Here is a 12,090-nt window from a genome sequence, read left to right on the forward strand (position 1 = left end):
TTGTTTTCAACGTTACTAACTAATGCCAAATTCTTTTCCAAAGAGCTTATACCAATTTACATTTCCACCAGCATATGAATGAGAATTTTGGATGCTCTACATTATTGCCAATGCAAAACTATAATATCTATAAAAAGTAAATGTTTCTTGGGCATATAATCTTTTAAACTTAAATACAGGACACACACACACACTGCATACCGCACAATGTTTGATTAATTTTGCTTAAGATGAATATTACATAAAAGACAAAAATATTCTAGCTTTGGAGGTGGTTAAGTAGTTGCCATAATTAGCTCCTTTATACTTCTACTCCCAGCCTCCATAATTGAGACGGTACTAATAATAAATAATGGGAAAACATGGTTTTTTCCCCTTTACATGAGAACCTCTTGTCACTACCTTCAAAGGACATGGATTATAACAGTATGATCTGAAATGGAATAAGTTAGCCAGAGAGGAGAAGAAACTGTAGCCAGAGACTAGAAAATTCAATAATCATTCATCTAGGAATATTTTGAAAGAAGATATTCAAAGTTTCATGTAATTTTGAATTTTATCCTCAACAACTTCATTAGACCTTGTGCCATTTCCTTGGGATAGGGTTGTGTTACCTACTTATATTTTGTATAATTTCTAATTGAAGATGGTATACCTTTTTCCTGGGCAAAGATAGTAAGCTCTATAGTACACTGAAAGCAAACATGTAGTACATAATGCAGTATGACAGTTGTAATAGGGGGTCTTTTTGAATTAAATAGATCACAGTGACGGCCAGAGATTTATTGCATGTAGTAGCTTTTTTTGGGAGAATTTTTAAGAATGACATGATTCTCCTATTATTTTGATACAGATTTATTTTCTTTGGTTTGCTTTTATTAGTAGAAACCTCCAAATTTGGGAGGGAATACTCTACTAGAATATACAATACCAAAGGATTCCTGCAATTTGCCTACCTCTTTAGGAACAGCAGAGAATGCATACTTCAGGGATATTTGCCTATGAAGGTTGTTTTTCACTGGTGCTTGCTTTAAGGAAAATTTTAATGTTAGCAGTAGCATGTGCTTTGGCTAAATGCCTTTTCTCCTTTTGTCAAACATCTGTATTTCATGGGGTGATAACAATATTCTAAAAAGTGCACTTAAGCAGTTTTCAGGGAAACATGAACACTAATCTTTTTTTTTTTTTAAATATTTGTGTATTTATTTTTTTTTATCTTTGGCTGTGTCGGGTCTTAGTTGTGGCACGCGGGATCTTCGTCGTGGCATACAGGATCTTTTGTTGCAGCACGCAGGCTCTTCCTTGCGGTGCATGGGCTTCTCTCTAGTTATGTATGGCGCATGGGCTCCAGAGCCTGTGGGCTCTGTAGTTTGTGGCACGCGGGCACTGAACACTAATCTTTATCTGAAATCATTGATTTAGTTATTCTGGTCTTTGTCAGTAGAACATAGAAGAATCTCTTTGTAGTTCTAAAGGGTGTATCTTTTCTTTTTTACTCTTGATTATTTCACATATTCATTTCAATTGGTGGCAGTTCACATCTATGTATTTCTTATGTCTTCAGTTATGTTACTTTATTTTCTCATTATTTGCTATTTTTACCTTTTTTTGCTCTCATATATTTAAGTTCCTAGTTTTTGAGGTAAGATTATTTCTTCAGGGTATGTATTCCAAAATGGAATCATTCTTTGGGTGTGGTTTTAAGGCAGCTGTGATGCATTGCTCTGTAGTTTTGGGGACATGGTAAACGCATTCACAGTATCCTGTCTATGTCCTGTTTCCTTAGTTCCTTGGCAATATTGGGGTGAAGTTTTTTAAAAAAAACTTATTGTGTTATTTGTGATATGCATGTAGTAATATATTTTATTTATTTTTAAATTTTATTGAAGGATAGTTGATTTATAATGTATTAATTTCTGCTGTATAGCAAAGTGATTCAGTTATACATTCTTTTTCGTATTCTTTTCCATTGTGGTTTATCACAGGATATTGAATATGCTTCCCTGTGCCATATAGTAGGACCTTGTTTATCCATTGTATATATAATAATTCGCATCTGCTAACCCCAAACTCCTACTCCATCCCTCCCCAACCCCCCTCCCTCTTGGCAACCACAAGTCAGTTTATATCTGTGAGTCTGTTTCTCTTTCATAGATATGTTCATTTGTGTTGTATTTTAGGTTCCGCATATAAGTGATATCATATTGTATTTGTCTTTCTCTTTCTGACTTACTTCACTTAGTATGATAGTCTCTAGGTTCGTCCGTGTTGCTGCAAATGGCATTATTTCATTCTTTTTAATGGCTGAGTAATATTCCAGTGTGTGTGTGTGTGTGTGTGTGTGTGTGTGTGTGTGTGTGTGTGTGTACCACATCTTCTTTATTTCCATGTCTTGGCTGTAGTAAATAGTGCTGCTATGAACATAGGGGTGCACGTATTTTTTTGAATTATAGTTTTATCTGGGTATATTCCCAGGAATGGGATTGCTGGATCATATGGCAACTCTATTTTTAGTTTCTGAAGGAACTTACATACTTATTTCCATAGTGGCTGCACCAGTTTACATTCCCAGCAACAGTGTAGGAAGGTTCCCTTTTCTCCACACCCCCTCCAGCATTTGTTATTTGTAGACTTTTTAATGATGACTATTCTGACTGGTGTGAGGTGATACCTCATTGTAGTTTTGGTTTGCATTTCTCTAATAATGAGCAATGTTGAGCATCTTTCCATGTGCCTATGAGCCATCTGTATGTCTTCTTTGGAAAAATGTCTATTTAGGTCTTATGCCCACTTTTCAATTTTTTTTTTTTTTTTTTTTTTGGTTATTGAGTTGTATGAGCTGTTTTTATATTTTGGAAATTAAGCCCTTGTTGGTTGCATCATTTGCAAATATTTTCTCCCAGCCTGTAGGTTATCCATTTTGTTTATGGTTTCCTTTGTTGTGCAAAAACTTATAAGTTTGATTATATCCCATTTGTTAATTTTTGCTTTTATTTCTATTGCCTTTGGTGGACTGACCTAAGAAAACATTGGTACGGTTTATGGCAGAAAATGTTTTGCTTGTGTTCTCTTCTAGGAGTTTTGTGATGTTGTGTCTTATATTTAAGTCTTTAAGCCATTTTGAGTTTATTTTTGTGTATGGTATGAGAGTGTGTTCTAACTTCATTGATTTACATGCGGCTGTTCAACTTTCCAACACCACTCTTGCTAAAGAGACTGTCTTTTCTCCATTGTTATATTCTTGTCCCCTTTGTTGAAGATTAACTGACCATAGGTGTGTGAGTTTATTTCTGGCTCTCTATTCTGTTCCATTCGTCCATATATCTGTTTTTTGTTCCAATACCACACTGTTTTGATTACTGTAGCTTTGTAGTGTTGTCCAAAGTCCCGAGGGTTATGCCTCCTGCTTTGTTCTGTTTCCTCAGGGTTGCTTTGGCACTTCTGGGTCTTTTATGGTTCCATATAAATTTTAGGATCATTTGTTTTAGTTATGTGAAAAGTGTCATGGGTAGTTTGATAGGGATCAAACTAAGTCTGTAGATCACTTTGGGTAGTATGGCCATGTAATAGTATCTTTTAATATTAATTTATTCTTAATAGCAGTTTGAAAAACATTTTTCCATATTATGATTTTTTGCCCTGGGTAAATTTAATCTTTGATTGTTTTATCAGAATGAATTGGAGAATTGACTTGACATTTTATATAGCTAACTTCTTTCACTTTGTTTCATTGTGCAAATTTTTTTCCTAATGTTAAAAATATGTGTCCATTTTGATGCTTTGCTTTAGTAGAATATCAAAATAATTTATTCTAGAGTGTGTGAAACAAGAATATGAATTTATAAAGCCTTGTTGGTGAGAAATTTGCTTGTAAGAACTCTTCATTTCTGGTTATTAATTTTCTAAAGTAGATGTTTAGATAGCATTCTGACTTGTATCCTTTGAAAAATTGCCCTGATGAGATTTATAAATGCTGTAACATTTCATGGTAAACCTCATGCCCTTTTAAATGTAATTTTCACTCCAAATTGGAAACAAAGTTTTTCAAGGAAATCATAAAGCTATTTAAAAAGCAGGGAAGAAATTAAATACAATTAATTTCAGTTTTAAACTTTGGTCACATTTTAGCATTTTCGTGTCTCTTACTAGCCTGTAAGCTTTTGACTGTAGTTAGTTCTCCGTAAGTCCATTTTATTCCAGCTTTGGGAACAGGTAGCTGAGTCTTTAGGCATTTATTTCTGTTTTAGATAGACATAATGGATTCTAGGGTTAGATTATCAAGGAGTAGACTTTCTTCAGAGCCTCTGACTGATTGATTGAATTCCAGGAAAATCTAATGTCATTTGGAGACCACTTTCATTTCTCCCTGGGTAGAGTTTTTAACTCTATGGTAGAATTCAGAGGATCTAAGAACTTGGGTAAAATAGCTAATTGACTGTTGAACTATATTAGAAAATAAAAATGATAGGAAAAAAAAGAAACGCCTACATGCTTTCTTTTAAGATCTTTGTGTATCTTCTTACAGATCTTTTTAATGTGACATGTATACTTGTGAGTATATTATATATATGCACACATATGTAGATGTAGATACACATATAGAAATATATATACATGTACATGTGCATGTACATGTATATTTAGATGTACTTTTTTAAAAACAAAAATGAGATTATGCTCTATAAGTAACTTTTTTTGGTTCAGGTTTATTGAGGTATAATTTACCTAAAGTAAAATTCACCTTTTTTAGTATACAGTTCTGTTAGTTTTGACAAGCACAAAGAGATGTAATCTGCACTACAGACATGATACAGAACAGTTATGTCATCCCCCCAGAATCTCCCTGTGCCCCTTTCGTAGTTATCCTCTTCCCTTGTAATAATTTATTTCTTTTTCATTCCTTTTACAAAATATCATATAAATGGCATCGTACAGTATGTAGTTTCTAGTCTGGCTTTTTTCATTTAGCATAGTTTTTCCTTTAAGATTTTTAGTTTTAGGTATGTTTCAAGAATCTTTTATCGAATGGATGAAAATATTCATGTCTTTTTTTCTAGGAATTTCATTTGTTCAATTTTGAAATTTTAAGCCTTTAGTCAGTCTGGCACTTACTTTAGTATAAAGTGTGAGACAGATACTTCCATATTTAAAAAATTAGCTACTTTGGCAATATTTATGAAGACTGAGTTACTAATACTCTTACTAAATTGATTTCCTCACAGGTAACACAAGTAGCAAGACAGCCGGGACCCCCAACCCCTTCCCCTTACTCAGCACATGAAATAAACAAGGGGCATCCAAATCTAGCGGCAACGCCCCCGGGACATGCATCGTCCCCTGGACTCTCTCAAGTAAGAAAAACCTTTTTTTTCCTAAAAGAAATTTCCATGTCAGAGCTGAATTTCTATTTTTCTTTTTTTAAAAAAATTATTTATTTATTTAGTTATTATTTATTTTTGGTTGCATTGGGTCTTTGTTGCTGTGCCTGGGCTTTCTCTAGTTGTGGCGAGCGGGGGCTACTCTTAATTGCGGTGCGCAGGCTTCTCATTGCGGTGGCTTTTCTTGCTGTGGAGCATGGGCTCTAGGTGCGCGGGCTTCAGTAGTTGTGGCTCACGGGCTCTAGAGTACAGGCTCAGTAGTTGTGGTACATGGGCTTAGTTGCTGCGCGGCATGTGGGATCTTTCCGGACCAGGGCTGGAACCCGTGTCCCCTGCATTGGCAGGCAGGTTCTTAACCACTGTGCCACCAGGGAAGCCCGAATTTCTATTTTTCTAAAGCAAACTTTTAAGCAAACATACAACATTACTTGAAGAGTAATTTCTATTTTCTCTTATACATTTTTTTAGACACACCTCCCATGATAGTGACTACTAACAGTTTTACACATTTCATTTATGGAGTAATTCAAAATAAACTGTCAGTGATATTTAGTTTTCCTTTTTGTTGTTTTAGAAATTAGAGTATGACTCCATAAAGTTCATTAAAAATCTCGTAAAGCACTTGTTTGCCTTTCAATGTGTAATCCGTTAGTCTCCCTTTTCACTTTTTGGTGGAGTGTTGGTGGTTATTTTCTACTTTCGTAAAAGATATGGCTGTCTTTCCCTCTTAGTATTGATAATTTTACAGGGCTTTTTTGTTTGTTTGGTTTTATAAATAGATTATTGGAATTTGTGAGGCTTAAAATTTTGTTGAACTGTTAAAGAATAGTGAACTCCTTAGTTTATTTCCAAGTAACAGGCACAGGAGACACAAACTGTTTTAAGATGTTGCTGTGGGTCCCCTGCATTTTAAGCCATTTCCCAAGAAATCTTTCAGCTTGTACCAACTCACCATTACATGCTTATTTGGTCTTCCTTGTGGTTAAGAGTGGGGTAGAGTTAAGAAGTCTCTTACTGGAATGTAGAGAGAGTCAAGTCAATAACCTTGAACCAAGCTGTTTTGAGATTGTCAGTATTTACATGTAAGAAACATTCCTTTTAATAATAAAAATTAATATTATAACATTATTTTCAATTTGGGCTTTTATATTTTAGGCCTTTAAGAGCTTGAATAATAAGAGGAAGAATTACTGAAAATAATGCTAAAAGCTGGTGGTTATAAGTGTTGATTAATGATAGTTCAAACTATAGAATGTTTGGAGAAGGAATGTACAACTTGCCAAAGCATGATTGAAATAGCGCTATTCAGGAATATGTAAATTAATTTGGGCTTAGTGCTATACTTAAACTCGGTCTAAATCATTCTTGTTTAACTTTGAGTTTTAAAAGTAAAATATGTCAAAATGAATTCTTAATTGTTTAGGATGAGTTTCTAGTGTTGGTTTTCATGGCACTGAACAGAACCACCCACGCTATTAATCAGGTATGTTGGTCTGAGTCTCAGGAGCAAAGAAAAACTGTAGTAAGTTGAATAGGGAAAGTTTAATATAAAGGATTATTAAATATAATAAGGGATTGGAGTACAGAGGGATTGGCTAGTAAGAAAGAGAACTCTAAATGATATAAAAATTACAAATATAAGGAGTAGCTGCTTCTCCTGGGGCCAAGATGGAGTCCCCATGGAAGAGCCTTCTTCTCCACCCTGTTACCAGAGAGTGTGTGGCTGTGGCATAACCTTATAGTAGAGAAGTCATTGTAGTGTCATACCAGTAGAACGTGCTAGAAATCCTTCTTCTGGAATTTGCTGGAAATTCATCTTACGGAGTGTTGAGGAAAGCTGGCTTCTCTAGCACCGGTTCCTTTAGCAAAGAGCTGCTGCAGTGCACAATGGCTACAGGCTCCTTACAGCATCTCTGCCACAGGCACTTCAGATAACCTTGAATCTGCTGGATCACAGGTCCCATGTGGTAGAGCAGCTTGTGTTGCAGCCTAAACTTACTGCAGAGCCTCCTTTTGTTCTTTCCCTCAATCAAAATTAGAAACCTCCCAGATGACTTTGTAGGTAGGTCGAGGTGTATCACACTCATATGTAATGTATGTCCTCTCCAAAATCTAAAAAAGGCCTGTCCAACCTTGTGCCTCTATTTCATGCTACTGTTAGGAGACTGCTCCCCCCACCTTGGGCTGAGATCTGGCATGATGTGGTTCTCTGAATGGTAGAGAAGTTGCTGTGGTGCCACATCAGTGGAACTTACTAGAAATCCACCCTCTGGAACTTTCCAGAATTCTGCCTTCTAAGGTGCTGAGGGAAAACTCTTCACAGGGCTGTTTTTTCTAGGAGGCACTCTGCTGCAGAATGGCTTCAGAGGGTACCAGGGGTAGCTGTTAGTCACTGGGTACTGCTGGCTGCTGCACATTGCAGCAGAATCCTGACACTGAAGAAGCTGCGCCCTGTAGAGCCGCTGGGCACTGGGGAAGTCAGGTTCTGGAGAAGCTGTGTGTTCTGCAGGAGCCTGCTGTGCATGCCCACAGGAACCAGGAAGCAAAACCCTTTCCTCCTGCAATATCTTTACAGTGCCCTCTACTGACAAGCTTTACATTGTGCCAGATCCATTTTCACTGTACTGGCAGACAAGTTGAATTTTGAGCTGAAAGGCAAGCAGTCGATAACTGGCACACAAGGGGAATAGCTTAGTTTTCCATTTCAGATTTTTACTGTTTCCAGTTGTGATTTGACCCTAGCAGTTGGCCCAAAGCCCTTAAGTGTTCTGAAAGACGGTGCTGCTTGCAAATGCATAGTTTGCATTTAAGAAAGGATGATCTAGCAGTGCTCTCAGTTGTCAAGCCCACAAATGCCTTTCTGTATGCCATTTTATTCGTTTCTTTTAGAAGTCAGAGTACATGAATTCCAGGGAGAAGGGTCACCAAATATTATCTTGCTTCCCTTCGTGGTCTGTTTTGTTGTCATCTTCCTAATCTGATGGATGAACCCAGTAACTCATATCTGATTTATTACCCCCCCTTTTATCCCCTGCCTTTCAGAGACAGCCTTATATGGATTCATTTGTCTCCCAACAATATCTTAACATCTGTTTACAGAGTGAGGAAGTTTTTCTAAATTGGCATACCTGGAAAAATGGGGAGTTCTGTAGGAAACTCAGTCTCCTTAGATTTATATATATTTTTAAATTAATTAATTAATTAATTTTTGGCTGCGTTGGGTCTTTGTTGCTGCGCGTGGGCTTTCTCTAGTTGCGTCGGGCGGGGGCTACTCTTCGTTCAGGTGCGCAGGCTTCTCATTGTGGTGGCTTCTCTTGTTGCGGAGCACGGCCTCTGGGTGCATGGGCTTTGGTAGTTGTGGCACGCGGGCTCAGTAGTTGTGGCTCATGGGCTCTAGAGCGCAGGCTCAGTAGCTGTGGCGCACAGACTTGCTCCGCGGCATGTGGGATCTTCCTGGGCCAGGGCTTGAACCCGTGCCCCCTGCGTTGGCAGGCAGATTCTTAACCACTGCGCCACCAGGGAAGTCCCTCCTTAGGTTTAATAGTTGACATGTTTGTAGATCATTATGGAAAGTAGAACCTTCAAAATAGAGGGAAAAGAATTATAGGCTTGGAGTCAAAACAGACTCCAGGTTCTGGGACTTGGTCTGTCACTTTCTGGTTATATGATGTTGGGTAAATTATTTGATATCTCTAGAACTTGGTTTCTTCTTCTGCTATATAGGAGAGAATTAGAATTGTACCACTCTTTAAGAGGATTGTTATGAAGACTATATAAAATTCTGCCTCAGAACAGGACATGCTAATGCTTTCAATAAGTGACATTTGTTATTTTCGTGCCTACTTGGTTCTCTTCAGGATATTGTGTGTGTGTGTGTGTGTGTGTGTGTGTGTGTGTGTGTGTGTGTGTGTCTAATTTGCTTACCTGTCTGGTATTAGTGTGAAATTTAGAAGCTCTCTCCAGGAGTTTGAGATGTCTTCCAGGTCTTTGCTTATCCCTTCCAGGATAAAAGTAGAGGCCAGGCTTGGTCATTTTCTGTTGGAAATAGTGTGGTTTATTCTTACACACAGAACTATTAGATTCAAATCAACTGCAGAAAAGATTAAAGAAACTTCTTTAACCACATGTCCTTTTTTTTAAAAAAATATTTATTTATGTTTTGGCTGCGTTGGGTCCTCGTTGCTGCGTGCCAGCTTTCTCTGTTTGCGGCGAGCGGGGCTACTCTTCCTTGCGGTGCGCGTGCTCCTCATTGCTGTGGCTTCTCTTGTTGCAGAGCACGGGCTCTAGGCATGCGGGCTTTAGTAGTTGTGACACTCAGGCTCAGTGGTTGTGGCTTGTGGGCTTTAGAGCACAGGCCCAGTAGTTGTGGCGCGCGGGCTTAGTTGCTCCACGGCCTGTGGGATCTTCTCAGACCAGGGCTTGAACCCATGTCCCCTGCATTGGCAGGCGGATTCTTAACCACTGTGCCACCAGGCAAGTCCCATGAAAACATTATGAATTCTATATTTTATACTTAAAATTAGGCAAACTTTGCATTGTTTCATTTTATGTCTTTTAAAAAATACCGCAAGTTTGTTACTTGAATTATCTTAAATTACTTAAGCAAAACAAAAGTGTTTCATGCTTGTTGCTTGATTGTTGGTACACATTTGTTTTAACTCAGTTAATTTTCTCATAATGGAGCTAAATTACAAACTAAGGAGTCCAAACTGGCACTGATTATCAGGTTCAGTGCCTAGTCCTTTTCATTTTTCTCTCGGTATCCCTGTCTAAACTCTTAAGCTATGTTCACAGTAATCATTGAGAAGACATGCTCAGAATAATGCCAAAGAAGTGGAGTGGTACATGTTTTCCACCCACTGTTCTTGTTCATTTGGTTCCTCTCTTTTTCTGAGAGATCAACTTGGTCATGTTAAGTAGTGGACTGAGATGGTGATGGTGTGTGATCCACTGGTTAGATTCTTTATTGTCTCTGGAAATGCTAAGCAAAGGACTTCTTCACTGAGGAGTAGTTATTGATCATGGCACTTATTTTAACATTATTATTTTCATTATTACAAAAGAATATGATTAAACAACTCATGGTCCCTACAATCATTTTACTTTATCCAACTTCCAGACTTCGTTTTCCTTTCAGAGGTCTTGTTTTACTAAGGAAAAATACTCACTATTGCCTCACAGTTGTTGATTGATGGATTGTTTCAGACTTTGCAAACTGCTTTATCTTTCTTATTAAGTTAAACAGTGATTTTATTTACTGCAAGCAAGTTTTTATACTTTTTTTGATTTTTAAAATGTCTTTCATGAAGAAAATAAATTCTGAGTTTGGCAACTCTGACGGTCAGTGTTGCTAACCAGGATAAGTAGAGGAGGCTTTGAAGATGTTTTTCACATTTCATTGTTGAAATAGATGAATGTTGACGTTCCTTAAAAAAAAGAAAGCAAAGCAAAATTTATTGTTTTTTATACTTGCCTTCTCCCCCATGGAACATATTATGGCTGTCTAAAGCAGTCTTTGAAGTGACTGGTGTTTGGAAGCTGCATTCATGGCACATAAAGATTTGATGTAGCCTCCAGAAACTGCAGTACTGACTGCATTTAGTTGGTCCTGTTGCCAAATCTTCTGTTTTGTTTTCTTCAGTTGATAATATATGTACGTACTTAAAAATTTATACCTATTGAAAATTTCATCAGTATATAGTGTCATTAAGCAGTTTACAAATTAACATGCCTTTACAAGTGTCATTAGTATAAAAATAAGGCTTATAAAAATTTAAATCATTTATATCTGTGGTTTCATCTAATATATGCTAAATAATTGTGGTAAGCTCTTTTCTCTCATTGTTGAGATTTATCTTAATGTGGTCATATTTGATAGAGAATTTTAGCTCTTTTGTCTTTTTTCTTTATTAACAAAAACAGTTGCAACCATATTTATAAAGTAGGACTCCACCAGATGTTTTCCGAATTTCATCTTTTATGCAGTCTTATAGCTTACCATGAAATATGCCTAAAGGCATATTTGTTTGATTATGCTTCTCTTTGCATTGCATGTAACTAGAAAAAAATTCCCAGTGATTTTCTTTCAAGATATTTGTGGTTAGTTTTTAAGTTTTGTTGTAAGAATGATAGTTAAATGCAACTATTATTCAGACTTTCCGTACCCTAAAACACCAAGTTTCAGATTCTGTTTGGGAAATCTATAAGACTAGAACCTATATTTTGAAATCTTTAAGTGTGAAGGGTGAAAGTTTTAAAAATGAATTCTACATTAATTCAACACAGTTTTAAAAACCAAAGATGGGACTTCCCTGGTGGCACAGTGGTTAAGAATCCGCCTGCCAGTGCAGGGGCACGGGTTTGATCCCTGGTCCGGGAAGATCCCACATGTCGTGAAGCAGCTAAGCCCATATGCCACAACTAATGAGCCTGTGCTATAGAGCCTGTGGGCCACAACTACTGAGCCCGAGTGCCACAACTACTGAAGCCTGCACACCTAGAGCCCATGCCCTGCCACAAGAGAAGCCACCGCAGTGAGAAGCCCATGCACTGCAACGAAGAGTTGCACCCGCTCGCCGCAACTAGAGAAAGCCCATGTGCAGCAACGAACACCCAATGCAGCCAAAAATTAATTAATTAATCAATAAGTTAATTAAAAAAAGAAAAAGAATTTTCTAAGAACCAATCTGTAAGAACTGAGTGCTTTCACAAG

At 37.3% G+C, this 12,090-nt stretch overlaps 1 protein-coding gene across 14 annotated transcripts in view; it reads left to right on the forward strand.

The window, feature by feature from the left end:
* EIF4G3 (eukaryotic translation initiation factor 4 gamma 3) overlaps positions 1-12,090 on the forward strand; it is a 367,975-nt gene that overhangs the window by 120,571 nt on the left and 235,314 nt on the right. For 11 of the 14 annotated variants that reach the window (XM_033841819.2, XM_073794676.1, XM_073794731.1 and 8 more), the window contains one exon: positions 5,223-5,351. The exons of the other annotated variants lie outside the window; for them this stretch is intronic. The gene's annotated coding sequence lies outside the window, so the exon portion shown is untranslated. The remainder of the gene's footprint in view (positions 1-5,222; positions 5,352-12,090) is intronic. 14 annotated transcript variants of the gene reach the window in all.

Source organism: Tursiops truncatus, chromosome 1 (genome assembly GCF_011762595.2).
Source record: "Tursiops truncatus isolate mTurTru1 chromosome 1, mTurTru1.mat.Y, whole genome shotgun sequence".
In the NCBI taxonomy this organism is placed as follows: Eukaryota; Metazoa; Chordata; class Mammalia; order Artiodactyla; family Delphinidae; genus Tursiops; species Tursiops truncatus.